Below are 7,479 nucleotides of genomic sequence, written 5' to 3' on the forward strand. Positions count from 1 at the left end.
TTAAAAAGATGAAGCATATGAGGTACCCTCAGTTCCATTTTTTTGTTTTCTTTTATAAACTAAACTAGTGATAAAACAAGAAACTAAAAGATTCGATTGCAAGATCTAAAGATATACCTTCAAGCACTCACCTCCCCGGCAATGGCACCAGAAAAGAGCTTGATGTCTACGATGCAACCTTCTTCTTGTAGACGTTGTTGGGCCTCCGAGTGCAGAGGTTTGTAGGACAGTAGCAAATTTCCCTCAAGTGGATGACCTAAGGTTTATCAATCCGTGGGAGGCGTAGGATGACGATGGTCTCTCTCAAGCAACCCTGCAACCAAATAACAAAGAGTCTCTTGTGTCCCCAACACACCCAATACAATGGTAAATTTTATAGGTGCACTAGTTCGGCGAAGAGATGGTGATACAAGTGCAATATGGATGATAGATATGAGTATTTGTAATCTGAAAATATAGAAACAGCAAGGTAACAAGTGGTAAAAGTGAGCACAAACGGTATTGCAATGCTAGGAAACAAGGCCTAGGGTTCATACTTTCACTAGTGCAAGTTCTCTCAACAATAATAACATAGTTGGATCATATAATTATCCCTCAACATGCAACAAAGAGTCACTCCAAAGTCACTAATAGCGGAGAACAAACGAAGAGATTATGGTAGGGTACGAAACCACATCAAAGTTATTCTTTCTAATCGATCTATTCAAGAGTCCGTAGTAAAATACCACAAAGCTATTCTTTCCGTTCGATCTATCCTAGAGTTTGTACTAGAATAACACCTTAAGACACAAATCAATCAAAACCCTAAAGTCACCTAGATACTCCAATGTCACCTCATGTATCCATGGGTATGATTATAAGATATGCATCACACAATCTCAGATTCATCTATTCAAACCAACACAAAGTACTTCAAAGAGTGCCCCAAAGTTTCTACCGGAGAGTCAAGACGAAAACGTGTGCCAACCCCTATGCATAAGTTCACAATGTTACGAAACCCACAACTTGATCACCAAAACATACATCAAGTAGATCACGTGAATATCCCATTGTCACCATAGATAAGCACATGCAAGACATACATCAAGTGTTCTCAAATCCTTAAAGACTCAATCCGATAAGAAAACTTCAAAGGGAAAACTCAATCCATTACAAGAGAGTAGAGGGGGAGAAACATCATAAGATCCAACTATAATAGCAAAGCTCGCGATACATCAAGATCGTGCCAAATCAAGAACACAAGAGAGATCAAACACATAGCTACTGGTACATACCATCAGCCCCGAGGGTGAAGTACTCCCTCCTCGTCATGGAGAGCGCCGGGATGATGAAGATGGCCACCGGTGAGGGATCCCCCCTCCGGCAGGGTGCCGGAACAGGGTCCCGGTTGGTTTTTGGTGGCTACAGAGGCTTGCGGCGGCGGAACTCCCGATCTATTCTCGTCCCCGATGTTTTTAGGGTATATGGATATATATAGGCGAAAGAAGTCGGTCAGGGGAGCCACGAGGGGACCACGAGGGTGGGGGCGCGCCTCCCTACCTCGTGGCCACCTCAAAGCTTCCCTGACGTCTACTCCAAGTCTCCTGGATTGCTTCCGTTCCAAAAATAACTCTCCCGAAGGTTTCATTCCGTTTGATATTCCTTTTCTTCGAAACACTAAAATAGGCAAGAAAACAACAATTTGGGCTGGGCCTCCGGTTAATAGGTTAGTCCCAAAAATAATATAAAAGTGTATAATAAAGCCCATAAAACATCCTAGATGGATAATATAATAGCATGGAACAATAAAAAATTATAGATACGTTGGAGACGTATCAAGCATCCCCAAGCTTAATTCCTGCTCGTCCTCGAGTAGGTAAATGATAAAAACAGAATTTTGATGTGGAATACTACCTAGCATATTTCTCAATGTAATTTTCTTGATTGTGGCAAGAATATTCAGATCCATAAGATTCAAAACAAAAGTTTAATATTGACATGAAAACAATAATACTGCAAGTGAACCAGGTCGCAGCAGTAGCCAGAGGCCCCAGGTCCGTGGCCCCCCCTCTCAGGAGGGGTGGCGCACTGGGGGGCTGCGCAAGAGGGCCATGGCCTCCCCCGCGTCGCGCGGAGCAAGGTACTACACGGAGGTAGGTCCTCCACTGGGGAGGCACCGGTGAGCCATTTCCCCCAGTAGAGGGCCCGTGGTCGCCGAGGGCGCCGCTAGCGTCCCTCTCGCCCCTTGTTCTTGTTCCTGGTTTCCGGACACCCCAACGGTGGACAGGGTGGCGTAGGGCGGGCCCCTCGCATGACGATATGAAGCAAACCTCGCGTCTGTGAAGGTCTCCGCTCGTGACACTCTCACATAATAATGAGTGGGGCTGTACATGCCCCAGAGTCTCCAGAGCGCCGCACCTCGGCCTCGGGGGCTCCCGCCCACGTCCAAGTGGAAGCACTATGCTCCGCGCTGGCCGTCGACACTGTCCCCCAATGACTATGCTCACATCCAGTGAAAGCACTTAGCGCTGCGCTGGTGGGAAGACAAGAAGACTAGCTAGGTGCCGGACGCGGCCGTTTGCTTTCGCCCCTTTTTCTGTAGCTCGACTCGCCATCTTTTGGACTGAGACTTGAAGTTCTTTTTTGTTGTCTAAAGTTGGGGAAGTGTTTCTCTGGTTTCTGCCAGTTTTATTGCGTTTTGGTTGTTTGCCTTGTTTTTAAGGCTCGCAACCCCGCCCCTCCGGCTCGGGGGCTGGTCGGCAGACCGCGCGCGGGCGTGTCTAGACAACCTGGGCAGGACCCCCTCGGGGCAAGAGCGGACGCGCTGCAAGATTGCCGCGTACACATCCTGCCATGGTTTGCAGAACGCTCCTGGCATAACCCTCTCGGACGGATCCGTTGGCTTCTCTGGAGGCCCAGACCTCGCGAGCTCCTGAGTGCTCGCCTCGGGAGAAAGGCACACCAACAACCTCGAAACCCGCTCAAGGCCTGCTGGGATCAAGGTAAGTCACAACGACAACCTTGCTCAGGGGCTCACAAGCTCACAAGAGCGCGTTGCAGGTCTGGCTAGAAAAAGGAGAGACATAACATTAATTTACATACACGAGGGGCTCCCCCTCCAAAATGCTCACACGCCCTGCGGGGCTGTGTCCAAGTCTTCGCGTGCAGGTTCGAGCGAAGGGATCCGGGCCTAACTGGACGTGCTGCTCACAGCGTCACCCTGGTCACTCTCGTACGCGCTGCTGGGACTGTCGCTAGCGTCGTCTTCACCGTCGTCGACCGCGCTATCTTCGTCCGCCACAACCACCACCGCGTCGTCCTCGGTGGCGAACACCCTTACCGAAGCGTCCATGTGATTGTCCACCCAGTGCGACAGGTTGTCCTAGATGGCCCCGGCCACTGGGGCTATGGCGGTGTCGAAGTCGAAGTGGGGGTTGAGGTTCTGAAGATGACTGAAGACGCGTGAGAATGCGTGCCCCAGGAGGCTCCGACTCCTCTCCTCAACAAGCTCGCGGGCTCTCCCGGCCAGATCCTCCACACGACTTCGGTGAAGAAGCGAAGGTGGTTGGCATAGTCTTCCACATAGGGATGTGGGACGTTCTCCTCGCAGATGACGCCGAGGGCTCGGTTGGCCCTCACCCTGAGGGCCTGGAGCATGGGGGCGTGCTCGCGCTGCAACGTCTGCGGGCGTCACACCTCCTCCCTGTTCTGCTGCGCGAGGGACGCGGCGTCATCAATCTGCTGCTGGAGCGAGAGCAGATCAGCATGCGCGGTGGCCAGGTCGGCCTGGGCAGAGGTCTGGGCCACCGCAGCGGTCTTCTCGTGTTGCTCCAACTCGTCCAGCCTTGACCTGAGGATGGTGGTCCTGCCCTCAGCTTCGGCCTCCAGGAACTTCAGCTTCAGGTCATACTCGTTGGCAAGATCTGCACGAGCCTTTGCCACCCTCCGGTCAACCTCCTCCTGGATCTGGGCTTCTTGTGCGGTGAGGGCATCGTCAGCCACGGCCACATGGCGCTCCCTCGTCTCCAGCCGCTCAAGCTCGAGGATGCGCTCTGAGGCCTCCAACATCAGCGCCTCCTCACGCTTTTGGATCTCCTTCTCTTCAGGAGGCGCACCCCTCATTGAGACCAAGACGGCCCAGCGCGCCTCGACCTACTGCTCGAGGGTAGCATTCAAGGCCCGGAGCTCTTGTTCACGCTCCTCGGCGACCTCAGCGATCAGCCTCCCTGGCCTCCTCCAAGGCCCGGGCGCTAGCCTCGCGTGAGGTCGCGAGGGATGCCTCGGCCTTTGCATTGGCGCGTCTGTGCTGAAGCCGCCCGAGGTTGATGGCCACCTTCAACTGATACCACTCGTCCGCCAGCCGAAGGTCCCCTGTCTCAAGGCGGGCGTCAACATCGGCGAGCTCTTCCCCGAGTTGGCTCAGCGCATCCATCGCCTCCCGCAAGAGCTCGTGGCAGTAAATGCCGTGCCCATGCGCAAGATCAAACGTGCGGCCGTGTCCGTCCTCCGCGCTGGGAATCGTCGGGGAAGCTTGAGGTGGCTGGTCAGCTCCTAGCGGAGGGCTGGAGACCGCCGCCTTCCCTGCCGCCTCTCGGGCCTCGGCACAGGCGCTGCAGGGCGGGGCCTCGCTGCTTGAAGATGAAGCCAGGACTAAGGTTGTCCAACTGCGGGCAATGACAAATGGAGGGGCCCTCGGTACACCTTCAGCACCCCAGGCAGGACCGCAAAGGAAGGTCAACAAGAACGCGGGATCAAGACCCCTGATCGACACGCCCTCCTCAGGAATGGGCCCCGAGCCACAAGCAGCGGTCAGGCAAGAAGAGCTCAGGATCAGTGGCAAGCCAGGGACTGGCGGAGGGCGCTCCTCAGGAGATCTCGCCGCTCCAATCGAAGGGACCCTGGGGAGCCATGGTCAGAAAAGGATACATCACTCAGAGAATTGTAAAGATGAGGTACTTACTCGTCTATGGCTATGTATTTCCTTTGCTTCAACGGCCGGTAGGCGTTGCCGCTGCAGCTTGGAGATCCCTTCCTCTTGCAGAGCGCTTTGAAGTTCAGGCGGAGCTGACTAAAGCCTGTAGCGCGACCGTCTGCACCCAAGGCGGGAGCGGCCTCTGGAGTGGTGACCTCGGGAGCATTGGACCGTGGCGGTTCCTCGGCCCCTACCTCGGGGCCGCCAGCCCGAGCCTCGGAAGCTTCCACCTCAGGAGCCTCAGGAGCGACCACCTCGGGAGTCGTGTCCGATGCCGCTCCTTCAGCAGCCACCTCATCGGCATCCTGTGGCACGCGCCCCCCTGCGTCCACCTCCGGGGCGTGTGCCACGGCGGCGGCAGGCGGAGGAACCACAAGGATGGGGTTCTCGCGTGACTCTTCAAGGCCAACTGGGCGCAGCCCCCATTCATCAAAGAGGGGCACCAGCCTCACGAACTCCACCTTGTTCGAGCAGCATTACAAGAGGCAACCCTCCCCGGCAAATCGGCAGGCTCCGGGTTGCCCGTCAGGAGCTCGTACACCGTCCGCAGCGCCTCAGAAGGAAATCCTGGCACATGCAGCCTCATTGGGTCCCTGCAGCCAGAGAAGGTCCACATCGGCTGCGTGTGACGCTGGAGCGAAGCAATGCGGCACCGGACGAACTCCTTCACCACCATGGGCGCCGTCACCCCGAGATCCTTCAGCCTGGCCATCCGGCGCCACACGTGGGCGAGCTGCTGGTCGACAAGCCTTGCATGCCCCCAACCAGAGCTAGGGGCGGCCGGTGCCTGTGGAAGCAAGAGCAGGGGGCAGAGCACGCCGACATCGACGAACACCCACCACTTCGGAAACCCACTTACAGCCGGCGAAAGGTCGAAGTCGATTCATGGCCCGGCCGTCGCCGCAACAGCCTGGAAGGTCATGCACCCAGAACACTGGCGGCCGTCGGTCAGGTGAAGAGAGAAGAAATAGCGAAACAAGGCCACAGAAGGGACGGTGCCTACCATGGCCTCGCAGACGAAGGTGAAGACGGAGAGGAGAATGATGGATTGGGGATCCAGATGCAGTGCATGGATTTGGTAATGCGAGAGCACGTCGTCGAAGAAAGCAGAGAAAGGAGGAATCAGGCCGGCCCAGAGGGCATGAAGATGGATTGGGATCTCAGTGGCTGTCATATCAACCAAGGCGCGGGAAGCAGGCCAAGCCACCGTCGCCCCCCATTCATTGGAATCGGAGCCAAGCGCAGGTCGAACCTTGCCCAGCGCTTCCAGGTTGATTACCACCGACCGCCCGATGGCGGGCTCGAAGGCCGGTGGCGATTCCGCCGAGGCGCGGGTTTTCCCCTTTCCCTTCTTCTTTGGGCGTGGCGCCATAGCAACAAAGAGGACCGGTGCCGGGGTCAGACCAGGGGAGGGAGCCTCTGCCTCTCTAGAAGACGAAGACACCAGGGGAACACGTAGCAAGGTGATGAGAGTGAAGATGTGTTGACAACGGCGACCGCTAGGCCGGCGAATATCAAGGCTGCGTGGGGAAGTGGGGGCGCTCACATTCCATCAATTGCCACACGTCAATCGAGGCCGCAGGCGGTTGGGGCCCATGGCGCTCCGCACTTTCCCTTTGGCTTCACCTCGAAGCCAAGTTTGAGCGCGCCTTGGGCCAGGGGGCTACTGTCGGCGTTCTAGGAACGGGGGTGCACAGACTTGCCTGCCAGTGGCCCGGTACGACCCAGCTTCAGCAGCAACAGCTCAAGACCCTCGCAAGGGGCCAAGCCTCGTGAGGCGAATGACACCAAGACCTCCCTGGGGGCAGCCTCACTAGGCTGGCTCCCAAGGAGCGGAGATACCTATGCATGGTGCACCTCGCGAGGTGATCACATGTCGTGAGCCATGACGACCAAGGCCAGGCGGGCGCCAGCGGGCGCAGTGTACCAGTTCCCTCTTTGGTGCTAAGGAAGCAAGCACAGGCGCGGGGTCTTGAGGCATCAGGAAAAGGTTTCCATATCGGTGCAACAAGACCAAGACCGCCAGGACGGCAGGACGAAGGTCATCACGGAGCCCACGGCGGCGTCACCACCAGAGCCTTTTGCAGGCGAAGACTACTTTTGTCAAGATAGCTTGTACTAGTTGTCTCCCTTAAAATCTGGCCATTGTGGGAACCCTTCCCGCCTAACATTTGGGAAGAGGACCAAGGCCACTATAAATAGGACTTAGCCACCACCGAAGCAAGGGGATCGGATCGGGGCCTTTCTACCCTGACCACCTCACCAGCTCATCGAGCTCACGAACACCTCACCTCCTGAAGCTGTTCCTCCACTGTACTAGTTCATCCTCAGCCCCTCGAGGCAATCCACTACAAATCTGGAGTAGGGTATTACACCGCAAGGTGACCCGAACCAGGATAAATCTCTGTGTCTCCCTGTTCTTCGGGTTCGTCGAGCTAGGCCGTGGGATCGTTTAGCGAGCGAGCTAGGGAGAGAGTGTTCTTCGTGCGCACCCCAGAGTTCAAACCTCTCAAGGGTTTGCCGGAACC

This window comes from Aegilops tauschii, chromosome 7, assembly GCF_002575655.3.
Source record: "Aegilops tauschii subsp. strangulata cultivar AL8/78 chromosome 7, Aet v6.0, whole genome shotgun sequence".
Taxonomy (NCBI): domain Eukaryota; kingdom Viridiplantae; phylum Streptophyta; class Magnoliopsida; order Poales; family Poaceae; genus Aegilops; species Aegilops tauschii.